A 15,320-nucleotide genomic window follows, 5' to 3' on the forward strand; every position below is an offset into this window, starting at 1 on the left:
TCCCTGCAGCGACTGTGTCAAGCAGCAAGGATGGACTGGCTCCCGGCAAAGGTCTGCCACAATCTTTTTTTTTTTTTTTTTTTAATATATTTTTTATTGATTTTTTACAGAGAGGAAGGGAGAGAGATAGAGAGTTAGAAACATCGATGAGAGAGAAACATCGATCAGCTGCCTCCTGCACACCCCCTACTGGGGATGTGCCCGCAACCCAAGTACATGCCCTTGACCGGAATCGAACCTGGGACCTTTGAGTCCGCAGGCCGACGCTCTATCCACTGAGCCAAACCGGTTTCGGCAGGTCTGCCACAATCTTATCTTTCTTGTATGTCACAATGGAGAAAGTCTACCAACAAAGAGAAAGGGAGAATTAAACCAAAACATTCTCTCCTGTTTGCCAAGGAGTAGGCTTGGTCTCTCACCTCTGCCTTCAAGACACCAAAAAGTCTTAGTGGCATTTAAAGAGAAAGTGTTTTCCCATTCTACCTGAGACTCTAGAATTCTGATCTAGAGAAAACCCAGGGCTTCAAGGGGTAAGCTGTCTGCTCACTTAGAGAGAATGCTGCAAGCTGCCCTGGCCTGGGAAGTCAGGCTGGAGGCATGTGTGTGTCCACTCCAGCCTCACTGTGGCCCACCTCAGCAGCCTGCTTCCTGGGCTGAGAAGAGGCCCTGAAGGACAGGGTGGTGAGAACTCGCCATCTCATCTCCTTTGAAGGATCGCAGCTGCAACAAGAGAGGACACACTTGAAATAAGAAAGCTGCATCTATGAGAACTAGATGTGACCTGACAAAGTAAAGAGACAAAAGGGATGCTTTTAATTCTCTGATGCTGAAAGGAATTTATGCAGCCCACAGGGACTGAGAGTAAAGAGACAAAAGGGATGCTTTTAATTCTCTGATGCTGAAAGGAATTTATGCAGCCCACAGGGACTGAGTTTCCAAGTAAACTTTTGATACAAGTGACCAGACTGAGGTCCAGTCATTACCTATATGTTGGGTTACAAATGAGGAGCCCTTGACTTATTTTTTTTTAAAGGCAAGGTTTGTCAAGAATTGTTATTCTTGACTTAAACAATTTATAATGATACTTCACTTCCTAAAAGGCAAGGTTTGTCAAGAATTGTTATTCTTGACTTAAACAATTTATAATGATACTTCACTTCCTAAAAACTTTAGAAGGATGATGCTTATCACACATACTGACAAGGGAGTTAATTGTAAGTTGATAATTATAAATTAGTAGATCACCATTTCCTTTACAGTATTTCCTGAACAATTTATTCTTTAATCCTTTTTACCAACGAAGTCTAAAGTTTTAAGTGGGGTGCTCATTTCTACCAGAAAAGAAAATAATTTTTGTAATTAGAAACTGAACTTACCAGCAGAGGCATGAGTACCTGATTAAACACTGTATTTTATATAAGTTAATTCACTTTAGAAGTATCAAATAATAAACTAGTCATTAATAACATAGAGTATGTAGAAGACAGCTTTTAAAAGTTGACATTTATAATACCCATACTCAACAATGTGAATGTTTCACACATCTGTACTCTGCTTATTAACTTCATTGTTTCAATATGCCACATTACATACACACACTTCACACACATGTTTATTACATGTTAAATAGTGCACAGATTTATTCTACATGCCTGTTATGGGTTGAGTTGTGTCCCCTCAAAAAAACATGTTGTTGAAGTCCTAACCCCTGGTACCTGTGATAGTGACCTTGTTTGGAGATAAGGTCTTTGACAGTATAATTAAGTTATGATGAGGTCAGACTAGCATAGTTGGGCTCTTCATCTAATAGGACTAGTGTCCTTGTAAAAACAGGAGAGAGACAGCCAGGGAGAATGCCATGTGAAGACACAGATGCACAGAGAGAAGATGCCATAGACGACACGGCAGGGATGGAGCACAGCAGCAGCAGAACTGCACCCTGGAGGGAGGGGGATAAGTGCCCTTTACACTGCACATAATTCTACATCTTCTTTTGAATCAGTTCAGAGGAATCTGATATCCATGAATACTTACATTATCTGGCATAGAACTAATTTGTGCTATGTTTAGCTGAACAGTTACAGAGATTACTGATACATATATGCATAAACACATAGTACATATATACATATATGTCCACACATATGATAGTATATTTTCAAGACCACATGTACTAAGAACTAGAGAGATATGTACTTGGGGAGGGGGTTTGGTTAATCCTCACCTAAGGACATTTTTTCCCCATTGATTTTTAGAGAGAGGAAGGGAGGGAGGGAGGGAAATAAAGAGAGAGGGAGGGAGAGAGAGAAAAAAAAACATCAATGTGAGAGAGATACATTGATTGGCTGCCTCCTGCACCCACCCTGACTGGGGCGACATGGAACCAACAACCCAGGTATGTGTAACCCAGGTATGTGCCCTTGACTGGGAATAGAACTGTAGACCCTTTGATGCACTGGCTGATGCTCTAACCTCTGAGCAACAGTGGCCAGTGCAGAGAGATGTGTTGTAACAGTACAGTCACACTCACTTTTCTGTTTACTAGTATAAGACACAAGCATCAAGACTTAATTAACAATTGATGTCAGTATATGCTTGGCATTATCTTTGGAGCGCTCTACCAGAATTATTAGCATTTATAAGTCCTGACCCTTGAAACCATTTGAATGGTACATATGAACACTGCATACCATATATGGAAACATCTATAATATTCAGACTCAAAATATAGACAAGCAGACCTTAGGAAGTAAAACTTACCGTGATAAACAAAAAATGTGTTCGGTAATGTTATCCATTGAAGATGCTGTATCTTCATGTATTATAATGCTTGTGCTATAAAAATTGTCATACAACTTCCACCATGAAGATAGGACTGAAGTGCAACTTATTCCTATCTTTACAAAGACAAAAGCTTACTAAAAATTCAAACCTCCTACTGGATGAATAAGAGTTCCTTTCAGCTCAAAATCTCATAGTTAAAAAAAAAAATAAGCTTCAAGGAAAGGTCTGAAAAGAATTCCTGTTTTTATATGGAGAGCTGCCATCCATTTTCTTATCCTCACAAAGTGTAAACACAACAGAATTAGCATGCACCTGTTATCTAAGCCAGGCACCACAATTCTTGCAGGGATAGTCATCATTATTTTCCATTTCCGTCCATTCAGATTCAATTCTCTATCTCATCCCTGTCAGCACAGCAGTCTCTGGGTACAAAATATAAAATATTAACCAAGAAACAAAAAGGCAAGCAAACAAACTTCCAGTTACTTCTGGCCCAATAACTCACTTCCTCTCACTGACCAGCATGAGAGTTCTCTGTGGCTATTAAGAAACACTGCTAATTAGTTTGACCAAATCATTCCTGAATGACTGTCAAGCATGATCATTCTTAGAATCTGTGGAAAAGAGATGTGAAAACAGACCGGCTTCCCTCAACACATCGCCCTGTCCACGTTCCTGTCCCTTCCTGTAGAACTTGGGAATGGTGATGACACCTCTAAATTCCTGTCTTCAACTCCATCCAGGTAAAAGGCATAGCCACAAAGCCCCCTGAAGATTCAGCCCACGAAGTTTTCAACAAATGGAAACCCACTCTCCATATCAAAGTCAGCTTCCTAAAGTCAGCCTCTACTTCCTTCCCTTGTCTAGTAATGAGGATATGAGGACCTCTAGCAAGTACCCAGCTCTGTGCTAAGAGGGTTACGTGATTCTTATTTCTTTTTTTTTTCCCTACAGCAACCCTGTGAGACATAAAATCACTGTCCACTTTACACACGAGGAAAACATGCCACAGAGAGCTTGTATGACAACCTAGATCACGCAGCTCACGACGAATGGAGGCAGGAGTGGAACCCAGCGAAGCGGCTCCAGGACAGTCCCTGTGCCGACCCACCGCCTTCCAGATCACTTTGATCTTCAGCAGCGTGAATGCCTCTGGGGCCTGGCTCCGGACAAGCTTTGCCACCTTATCTCCACTCTTTCCAACTCAGAACCTCTGCTCCACAACTAGACCAGGATCCTCACTGTCCCGCACACTCAAGGTGAACACCAACCTCTAGCCTCTGCTTATACTGCTTCTCAAGGAGTGGAATGCCCTCCCTCCTCCGTCTCCTCCTCATCATCATTAACATCCATTATTATACAATTCTACATCTTCCCTACCTGTTCCTCCTTCCAGCCTTTTCCCCTCATTTGAGTCTCTCCTGCTGGAGGTCAGTGCACCTGCTGTTTAACCAGCGTAGTGTCAGTATTGGTGTTTCATGTTCTCTATCAGTGCAGGTGGCAAACGACCTGAAGGCAGGGACAGAGAGGGCTCAGCACAGGTCAGTAACTGCTGCCTGAATTTATAATATCCCCTATGGCCACACGGTAAGTAAAATTAATGCAGCATACCGTCCTGGAGTGACCCTCTAAGACAGTGGTTCTCAACCTTCCTAATGCCGCGACCCTTTAATACAGTTCCTCATGTTGTGGTGATCCCCAACCATAAAATTATTTTCGTTGCTACTTCATAACTGTAATTTTGCTACTGTTATGAATCATAATGTAAATATCTGATATGCAGGATGTATTTTCATTGTTACAAATTGAACATAATTAAAGCATAGTGATTATCACAAAAACAATATGTAATTATATATGTGTTTTCTGATGGTCTTAGGTGACCCCTGTGAAAGGGTCGTTCGACTCCCAAAGGGGTCGCGACCCACAGGTTGAGAACCGCTGCTCTAAGACATCATCTCGAGACTCTTTGGGTAAAATTAACGGTGCACATAACTTCCAGAGTACTCCACAACCTCCCACCCAATCCCCTCAGTTAATCATGTCAACTAAATAGGCACTTCTGTGTTTGGATATAGCCAGTCAGCCTATGCACATGTGTTCAAATACAGCCCTGGAAACATAATGTGGAGTCAAAATGTTGTTTTGAAAAAGCTAGTAAGATCGGAAATGAAAATAAAATGTGCCCAGTTGCCATTCCTTTTTGCTTTGGATCATTTATTTAGCAAACACTTCCTAGTACCTACATGTTAAACATTGTGTGGGGCACTGTGAAGGATGCCACCATAGTCCTCCGGAGTTGTGTGTGCGTGTATGCATGTGTGTGCATGTGTATGCATGTGTGTGCATATGTGTGTGAGCCTGTGTGTGTGCACCTGTGTGTGAAGCAGCTCGCCTGTCTGAGAATTTTTCAATGTCAGAGTGATATTCTTGTACATCTGAAACAGAGAAGAGAGGAAACTTGCTCTCTTACTACTATGGCCAGATTTTACACACAATTTTGAGAGGTTATAAAGATACATAGAGATCTGGGTCCGAATCTGAAACATTTCTGATTTTCAGTGACTTTTTTTAAAGGGAGAACAGGAGAGAACAAACAGCAGAAAGCAGGTGTGGTCTAATTGGTACCAGGTGTCTAGCACTCAAGGCACTGAGACAGCCTTTCTGTTTCCACAGGGGCTTGGCCCCCCGCCATGGCCACACTCCTGAGTACCTAACAGTGGCCTGCACAGACCACCGGTTCTGCCGCCCCGTGCTTCTATAGCAACCATGAAACCTCTGTGGGCCAATCAGCTCTTACTAGGCCAAGCCCATTACTGCAATTTGATATTAGAAATCTTCAGGTGGCATCTTCTAACAAAGAAAACATAGAAGGCATCTCCTTGCTTATGTATCTAACTAGGAGATTTCCGGGTTAGGTTTGCGAAGTAAGGCTTTCATAGTGCGGCTATTTGAAACACCCTCCGTAACACACATTCCTCGGAGAGGGAGAATAACACCCCTGCTAACTCCACTAGGCATGTGCTGTGATCAAGAAAGGGATCACAAGAGCTACGCACTTCCTGGTAGAGAAGGGCTATGGCGGCAGGTAGAGGCTTTGCAGAAAGGGGAAGCCTGACCCGAGTCCCTCAGCAGGGAGGTGGGGCCAGCCTTCTGGAAGGAAGGGCAGCTGAGAAAGCACTGGGGCACGGAAAGCTGTGAATCGTTCATTCATAAGTCAGAAACTGCCCACGCTTTACTCAAGTTTAATACTATTATCAGCTATCTATCTTGATGCTAGAAACAGCAAAACATACAAATGGTAGAGATTAAAACAAACAAACACAAACAGAACATTCATTTTGGAAATCCTCCAGATGCAGTTAGATGAGTTGGTGTGTGCACCATTGGTTGGTTCCACACGCCTTCATTCTCCAGTGCTCATGAGTAGCTGCTAAACTAGGATGATTACATAATTTTATCTCAACAAGTGTCTCAGTCAGTTCAGGGCTGCTATAACAAAATGTCATAAACTGGGGGAGGGGGGCTTATAAACAATAGAAATGGATTTCTCACAGTTCTGGAGGCTAGAAGTCCTATTTCAGGGTGCCAGCATAGTTCGGTGGTCGTGAGAACCCTCTTCCAAACTGCAGATAGCAGACTATTGTAACCTCATGTGGCCAAGAGCAGAGTAGATGTAGCAAGGTCTTTGGTCCCTTCATGAGAACTCCACCCTCATGACTATCTACTCCTAATGACCTCCTAAAGGCCCATTTCCTAAGGACAGCATACAAAGTAGTAAGTAGGATTTCAACATATGAATTTGGGAGGGACACAAACATTCAGTCCATAACATCAGGTATCCTCTGATTTCTTTTCTTTTTTAAAAATATATTTTTAGTGCTTTCAGAGAAGAGGGGAGGGACAGAGAGAGAAAGAAACACCAATTGATTTGCTGCCTCCTGCACGACCCTGACTGGGATTGAGCTCGAAACCCAGGCATGTGCCCTGACCAGGAATTGAACCATGACCTGCTGGTTCATAGGTCGATGCTCAACCACTGAGCCATGCCAGCTGGGTGGATATCCTCTGATTTCTAATGTGTCCTCTAAGACCTCCACAGAAGGATTCCCTTGATTGTAAAGTTTTCTTCTATAAGGAAGACCCCATCCATTTTTAATAGAATGAAGTAAGGGAACATGTAAAAGTCAGATGACAGATGGGTAAGGGAAATTATGTAAGGAAATAAAAAGGATTACTGATGAAAATGTAAACAGATTAAATAAGATCACCAAGCAATGCAAAACACCACGTACATTTGGAATTTTTATGAATGTAGTGGTCGCAAACTGCAGATGCCGGCATGCCAGCAACAATCTGTCTAGAAATGGCTTTAAAAGGGAAAGAGAAAATTATTTGCCCAAGAGCAACTGAAATCTGCCAATGACAGAAAGCTCGTAATTCCCACTGAGCAAAAACATTGAACATTTATTTTTTGATGAATAGAGCTCAAATCGTCTGCCTCCCCTCACCCCCCCTCCCAGTTCTCTCCCCTCCTGCCTACCAGAGCTCATACACTTCAAAAGATGAGTCTCTTCTATGTAAATGAGGCAAAATTTTCATCCTAATAAAGGAAAAGCAAGACATGTTTTAAGTCTTCCAGATCAGCCTGCAGACTCTACACCTTTGCTACTTCAGCTGCAGTCCACAGGCCATCAGCATCAGCACCACCAGGGAGCTTGATAGGATGCAGAAACTGGGGCCCAAGGTGATTTGTACACAATTAAAATTTCAGAAGCACTGTGAATGTACTAAAAATATGCCTCACTCCTGGGATTAGATATTTCTCTCCCCAGATGCTAGGGGTCAGTTACGTTAGATCGGCCCATCTGACAATCTGAGCGTCAAAATGAATGACAGTAAGGGATTATAACACACTGACTTTAAAGAAAAAAATCCGTGAGTCATTATTTGTAATAAGGAAATAAACAAATGGGTAAAGTGAAAGCTCTTCTTTATAAGAGAACGCCAACTTATAAATATATAAAGAATGAAAGTTAGAAAATCACCATTGTGCAACCACCATCGTTATAATGGATTCAGGCAAGAATTTCCAGAGATCCTAAAACCATTAGGTGAAAGTTTGTTGGGGAGTAGGACAATTACATAGTTTTGTAGCTGTCCTACTATCTTTCAACAGACTATTTCTAAATTACAAAGGGAAAAGGGGACTTTTCCAGTGAAGAAACCTGTTGGATGCTACCTAAACCAAGTGACCAAATTTAATGTCATTAGTGATGTGACCAGACATCATGCACCTGCTGAGGTGATGCACTTAGGGGGTTGGGATATCACCTATGTAGTATTTCTGCCAAAAAAAAAATGCATAACCTAACTCTAATCATGAGGAAATATAAAATAAGCCCACATTGGGAAACATTTTACAAACAAATGGCCTATATTTTTAAAAAATGTTAATGTCATGAAAGACAGAAAGATTAAAGAGGCTTGATAACTAAATGTAATGTGTGATCCTAGACCAGTGATGGCAAACCTATGACATGCGTGTCAGAGGTGACACACGAACTCATTTTTTTGGTTGATTTTTCTTTGTTAAATGGCATTTAAATATATACAATAAATATCAAAAATATAAGTCTTTGTTTTACTATGGTTGCAAATGTCAAAAAATTTCTCTATGTGACAAGGCACCAGAGTTAAGTTAGGGTTTTTCAAAATGCTGACACGCCAAGCTCAAAAGGTTCGCCATCACTGTCCTAGACTGTTCCTGGATTGAGACTTCCTCCCTGTTGTTATATGTATATTGTTGTTAGAAAGGGCATCATTACGACACGTCTGCAATTAGATAATGCTATTGTATCAATGCTATACTTCCTGAGTATGGTAACTGTATCTCCTTTTTAGATGATACAAACTGAAGTACCTAAGAGGTGAAGAGTCATATCTGCAGCTTATTTAAAAAAAAAACTTCACCTGAGAATATGTTTTATTGATTTTAGAGAGAAAGGAAGGGAGAGAGAGGGAAATACCAAAGAGAAGCACTCATCAGTTGCCTCCTATATGAGCTCTAATGAGGATAGAACCAGCAACCTAGGTATGTGCCCTGACTGCGCATCAAACCTGCAACCTTTTAGTATACTGGCGACGCTCCAACCAACTAAGCCACCCAGCCAGGGCTGCAATTTATTCTTAAATAGTTCAGTGAGAAGGACTAGGATTGTAAACCTGTAGGACATATCATTTGATTTACCCATAAAATTTTAAGTTGTTTATATAGATAAAAACCATAAAACTTTAGAGTATACGTATATATAAATTATATACATATATACACATACACACACACACGTTTCTTAAACTTGGTGACCTACACAGTATCAAATCAATACCAAAAGTACTCATTTTCAGCAAAAGAAACACAAAGAGGAGGAAGGCATTTGAGAAAGAGAAAGAAAAAGGGTAGAGCAACAATGAATTGAGGGTGGAGGAACTTTTGCAACGACTAATTGGCTTTATCTTCTAAGCTATCCCTCTTAGCATTTTCTGGGTTCCTACGTTTATCATCTTCTGAGGCTTCTGAGACTGTGAACCGGGAGGTCAGGGTTCGTTTCCTGGTCAGGACAGGCACCCGGTTTCAGGCTCCATCCCCACACAGTGGGGGGTACGCGCACTGGAGGCAGGGATGGATGGTTCTCTCTCATCATTGATGTTTCCATCTCTCCCTCTCCCTGCCTCTCTGAAAACAATAAAAAAATTTTTATTATATATATATATAAAACCAAAACAAAACCAACAAACTTTGTGAAGTAGCATTCTCTGTTAAAAACACCCCTCACCCCAAAAACAAACAAACAAAAAAACCCCAAAGAAATAGCTCTACCATTTCATATCAATTTATTCCCCATTATTTCAAGCAGGATAATTAAAAAAAACAAAAGGCAAAAACCAAAATGCTGCAGAGAATGGAAGTGTTTGGCACAGAAGACTAATAAGAGAGCTCAGAGGATCTGCTTTGTCCCCGTTGAGTCTCGCAGCTTGGTGAAGCCCTGGGTTACACATCCAACCACATTGAGCATTCACAGCATTTGAAATCATCTGTCTATTGTCAAGTTCCTCACGTGTCCTTGTTGTCTGATGAAGTGGACGTGAGCAGGTAGGGATTCGGTCAGGCCAGAAATATTTTGCTGAGGGCCCACCATGTACCAGGTACTAGGCCAGGTGCTAGGAACCCAATGTGGATTAAGCAGGCATGACTATCCTTATGGAGTTTACATTCTAGAAGAGTTAAATCTTAATTAGATTAAATTAATATCTATTAAGTAAATACTAGTTAAGACTACCTAAGTCAGTGGAGAGCAAACCTCTAACCAAAGGAGGGGAGACCAACACAAAACGTTTTCCATGACAGCCTTAGGATCATATAACTTAACAACCCAAGTGACTTTAAAGGCCACAAGTTCAGTTCATTATCCAACGCTGACATCCCTAGCAAATAGCTTTCCTCCCTATTGCAAGACTTGTCAGAGTACTTTATAAGGAGTAAAGATGGACAGAAACGTATACAAATTAAAAATTATATTCATAATTCTAAAAAATTCTCTTTATAAAAGCAAATAACTTCAAAAATGTCCTCTAAAATTATCACTGTCTCATTTGTAGTTGTAGCTACAGCAAATGGGATATTTTTACAATTTTTGATGTCACACTCTGTGGGTCTTGCTGAAATCATTAGATTCACAATGAAGCTTAGCCTAAAACCTTCAGGTTTAAAACTTTTAACGACCTATGTTTACTGCTACTCTTCACAGAATGCCTACATTAAAAAAATAAAAGACCTATAAAATATATTTCCATTTTGAAATTGCAATGAAAAGCAAATGAAATTTTTAGAGAAAGTAGAAAACAATAAGAAAGAAAATTTCCATTAATAGGTAGTTGGTTTGTTGGGATACAGTTTTTAAAAATAAAAAATATGACTCATACAAATTTTAACTCAGCATGTGTCAAAAATTTGTTGAAATCATTAATGAGGAAACCAGCAGGATGATACATCTGGTTCAGTGGAGTACAGGAAAGACTGAAGTATATATAATCAGTGAAAAATAGAATCCTATATAATAAAAGGTTAATATGCAAATTAACCAAATGGCAGAATGACCAGTTGCTATGACATGCACTGACCACCAGGGGGCAGGTGCTCAACGCAAGAGCTGCCCCCTGGTGGTCAGTGCACTCCCATGGGGGAAAGTTAACTCTCCCGAGATCACAATGGTGGTGGGTTTCAAATCTAGGTTATTTAGCTTCAGAGCTCACAGGCTTAATCACTGTGCTATGAGAACACAGAAAAATTATAAAAACAGGAAGAAGAAGAATAAGGAGGAGGATGAGGAGGAGGAGGAGGAGGAGGAGGAGAGGAGAGGAGGGGGAGGGGGAGGAGGAGGAGGAGAAGGAGAAGGAGGAGGAGAAGGAGAAGGAGAAGGAGAAGGAGAAGAAGACGATGACGACTTGTATGTCACTTTTTGTATGCAGGCACTATTCTAAGCTATAAACATATAAAATTTCTCACAATAATCCTATGGATTAAGTACGACTCTTATTCCCAATTTACAGAAGAAAAAACTGAGGCAAAGAGTGGTTAAGTACTCGTTCAAGGTCACAGCGCGAATAAGATGCAAAACGGGGACACAAACCTGGACAGTCTGGCTCCCAAGTCCTTGAAGCCACGCTGCTTCTTGTTGCAATTTAAAAAGCACAGTGTAAGTAAACAGTCCTAACTCTTGAGAACCTCTGAGGTTGGAAATCACCACATTAAAGCACAGAACCGTAACTAAGTGTTCATTATGATAATCAAAAATCATCAAGAACAGATTAAAAGGTTTTCAGTCAGCCTTGTTAAGAAGGCAAAAAAAGGAACACTTAAGCAAAATTTCATCCAAGATGAGTTTCTAAAAAAAAAAAAAAATGTTTTTCTGGAAAACCAACTCAATACAGAACAAATGAGGTGTAACAAACAGTAGCTTTTAAAAACCCTTCTAAAAGAAACTGTTTTTGTTCCTGCAGCTTCGGGGTTTCTCAGAATCCCTCCGGGGCTGTGGGTGGTGGAGGAGGAGGGGGAAGACAGGACCCCTGCTTCCCCACGCCACTTTCAAGCGAGCGGCTCTGTTTATATCTTTTACATGTTGGGTTTCCCCATAAACTTTCGCTTTGATGGGACCTAGGCTCCCATGAGAACCTGGTCTGAGTGGGCAGACCTTCTCGACTTATAAAGCCTCCCTCGTCCTCCCCCAGCACCCCAGAGCTGTCCTTCACAGCATTTCTCCTCTTCTCCTCAGATCTCGGACCCTAATCATTCTCCCTCTTGACTTTACCTTCCCATTCTCCTCTATCAACAATAAGCATGACCACAGCTGAGGACCACACGCCCTCACACAGCACGCTTTATGTCAGATGGGGTACACTGAACTCGTTTCTTTTACTGGCCCTACTTTATAGAGGGATCAACGGAAGCTTAGTTCACCCACTGCTCAAGAACCCCTGCATGAGGGAAGTAGGAAGGAAAACTGGACGGCTCACTCCGATGGCCCCCGATTCTTAACCAGGGTGCTATTTACCTCTCGGTCCATACCAATCCATGTCAACTCAGACTCTGTTCCAGACTCAATCTCTTGCAAACAAATGAACAAAAACAAAACAAAAAACATCTTTCCTTCTGGAGCAGCCCTTCACACAAGCACCTCAGCACCGACAAGGCAACACTCTGCCTTCAGAGCAGTATCATCCACCCAGTTGGTGCGAATGAGTATTAAATCTTCTCTGTGTTCTTTCAGGCACAAATGTGCGCTTGGCTCTCCCATTAGACTGTCTCCCAGAAAGAGGGACTATATCCCCTGTTCTTTCTACAGCCTCCCTCTCCTCACTAGTTACTTAGACAGGTTTGCGCACAGTGTAGGGCAGGGGTCCTCAAACTTTTTAAACAGGGGGCCAGTTCACTGTCCCTCAGACCGTTGGAGAGCTGGACTATAGTTTAAAAAAAAACTATGAACAAATTCCTATGCACACTGCACATATCTTATTTTGAAGTAAAAAAACAAAACGGGAACAAATACATTTGTATTTGCATGTGGCTCGCGGGCCGTAGTTTGAGGACCCCTGGTGTAGGGAGATGCTCAATAATCGGTGTTAACAGTCAGGACACCTGAGTTCTAGTCCTGTTTTGGGCAAGGCCTTGTGGAAGACTGTCACTGTCTCCCACCCCTCCTGTGTCCTCAAGGCCCATCTCCACATGTGAACACCTGCGGCTTTTCCTCTGGCTCTGGGAGCAGGCCGGGCCTGCAAAGAGAGCTAGGATGGACAGGGACGTTGCTAGGCAAATATCCCAGCTTCCTCGCCCTGTGGACTGTCTCCCTGAGTTCCCTCAGCTCCACGTGTCCACAGCAGTAATTCTCTTGAAAATCATCTTTACTGGCTTCCTCTTCTTCCCTCCCACGTGCCCACTTCCCTGGGGTTGTGGGGGAATTCTTCTCCCTACTTCTGGGGAACACCTCTCAGATAGACCACTTACTCTCAAATCCTTGTCTTGGGCCTGTTGCTGGAGAAACCGAACTGAGATTTCCTCCCCTTTATGACTCCTTTTGTCCATCCATTAAACCAGAGGGCTGGATAGAGGCTCTCTATGGCCTCTTCAGGCTCTAACATCCTCTGCTTTCAATGAAATAAAGCAAATTTCCATATTAAACTAAAACTGACAATGGAGGTTACTTCTTAACTAAAACCCTGCATCCTATCTTGGAGCCATAGCTGCACTACACCTGCATCAGTGGGGAAGAAGCTGGGAGGCCCTGCCCAGACCTGCCCAGATCCCTCATCACACACCCTCTTCAGCACTCGCCGGGGATGCTGCTGGCCTCAGCTGTAGAGACCCTTGTTGCCTAAGGTCATGCGCTTTCCCAAGGCAGCCAACATGCAATGACTGAGGGATGCTGAAGTGTAGACGCCTGGCCATCTGGGCCCAAGCCAAGACTACTCTGAGGAGCAATTCTAGCTGCAGGCTCCCCCTGGGGCCAACCAACGTGACCTTGGGCTTGCACACCCCCAAACTTTCCTTCTGCCTCTTGCTTCCTTCCCCCCCTTTGAAGATGACTCCCTAGTAAACATCCTGAGCGCCACATCATCGCCTGCTCCCCAGGGAGCCCAACCTGTAACAATTTCATTTTACATTTTGTTTATTATGTCATGAAAATCATAGACTCTGGAACTTTGCCGAGGAAGCAGGGCTGTTCCTTCTCATGCTGGAAGACCAGCAAGTGGTAGTGACGAGGGGGAAAGGCTAAGTTTTTAATAAAATGGAAACGAGGCAGATATAAACCAGCTATGTATGAAATGCAGTTGCAGTTTCTGAACAAAAGCCAGAAATACATAAAAGGGCAGCACAGTTAGTGAAACTGAAAGCCGAGAACTCGGACGAGGCTGCCACAGAGGGTACAGAGAGAGAGAACTGTCTCGCGGAGAAGGAAAACAAGAATGGCCTTGCCAAGGAGGAGCAGACTAAACATACAACCACACCCAGTCAAATGCATGGGGGAAAAATACTCCATCGGGAAGACGGCCCTTTATTTCAAGAATCCACATCCAGTCCACAGGAGAGATCAGACCATGTATGACAAAGGCAAAGGCACTTCCCACTAACTCAGTTCTGGGCTGGACCATGTGATTGAAGAGTCCAGAGATTCCCATGGTGCAGCCATGAGGCAGGGCCTTTCCTGAGAACTCTCCCAACAAAACTGAAAGACAGACACCTCTCCAACCCACAGACAGACCTGCCCCAGGAGGGATGCTGCTCTGCCAGTGGTTATGCCCAACTGGTGGTGCCTGGCCACCTTCTCTGCTGGGCTGTGATATCCGGGAGAGTAAGGAGTGCTAGGGTAAGGAGAGGAAGTGACCTTCAAAACAAGGTGGTCAGGAAAGGCATCACGGAGCAGGTACATCGGGGCAAAGACCAAAGAGAGGTAAGGAGTTAATTTGGTGGTTATCTGAAGGAAGGGTGGCTACATAGAGAGAAATGAAAGTGCCACGGGCAGAAATGATGCTGATGCCAAGGGATAGCAAAGAGGAACAGCAAGGAGGCCAGTGTGGCTGAGAACTGGGCGCTGAGGGCGCTGAGGTCAAGGGGATGAGGCCAGGTCTGTATGACCTTCTGGACCACTGTAAGGACTGTGGCTTCTACTTGGAGATGGGAAGCCATGGGAACATAACTGGGTAGAGTGACGTGATCTGACGCCTCTATTTCCCTTCTCCAGACTGATTTTTCTCTATAGCATTTCTCACCATCTATTTATTGACTGTCTTAACCCATTGGAAGACAAGCTCCAAGAGGGCAGGCATTTTTGTCTATTCTGTTCACTGCTGTCGATTCCCCCAGTGTCTGGCACCCAATAGATAATCAACATTTATTGAATGAATGAATGGATCACCTTGAGAGAAACCTGAAGAATTCTTTTCCTTTTTCAAAAAAAAAATAATTTTATTGATTTCAGAGA

The 15,320-nt window shown here is 42.7% G+C and overlaps 1 long non-coding RNA gene across 1 annotated transcript; it reads right to left on the reverse strand.

The window, feature by feature from the left end:
* Positions 1-258: 258 nt before the first annotated feature.
* Positions 259-3,875, reverse strand: LOC106697393. Its single transcript, XR_001348492.2, has 3 exons — positions 3,097-3,875; positions 548-720; positions 259-343 (listed from the first exon to the last, which is right to left on the reverse strand). It is a non-coding gene; the product is annotated as an uncharacterized LOC106697393 (long non-coding RNA).
* Between the last annotated feature and the right edge of the window lie 11,445 nt (positions 3,876-15,320).

Source organism: Myotis lucifugus, unplaced genomic scaffold, assembly GCF_000147115.1.
Source record: "Myotis lucifugus unplaced genomic scaffold, Myoluc2.0 scaffold_66, whole genome shotgun sequence".
In the NCBI taxonomy this organism is placed as follows: Eukaryota; Metazoa; Chordata; class Mammalia; order Chiroptera; family Vespertilionidae; genus Myotis; species Myotis lucifugus.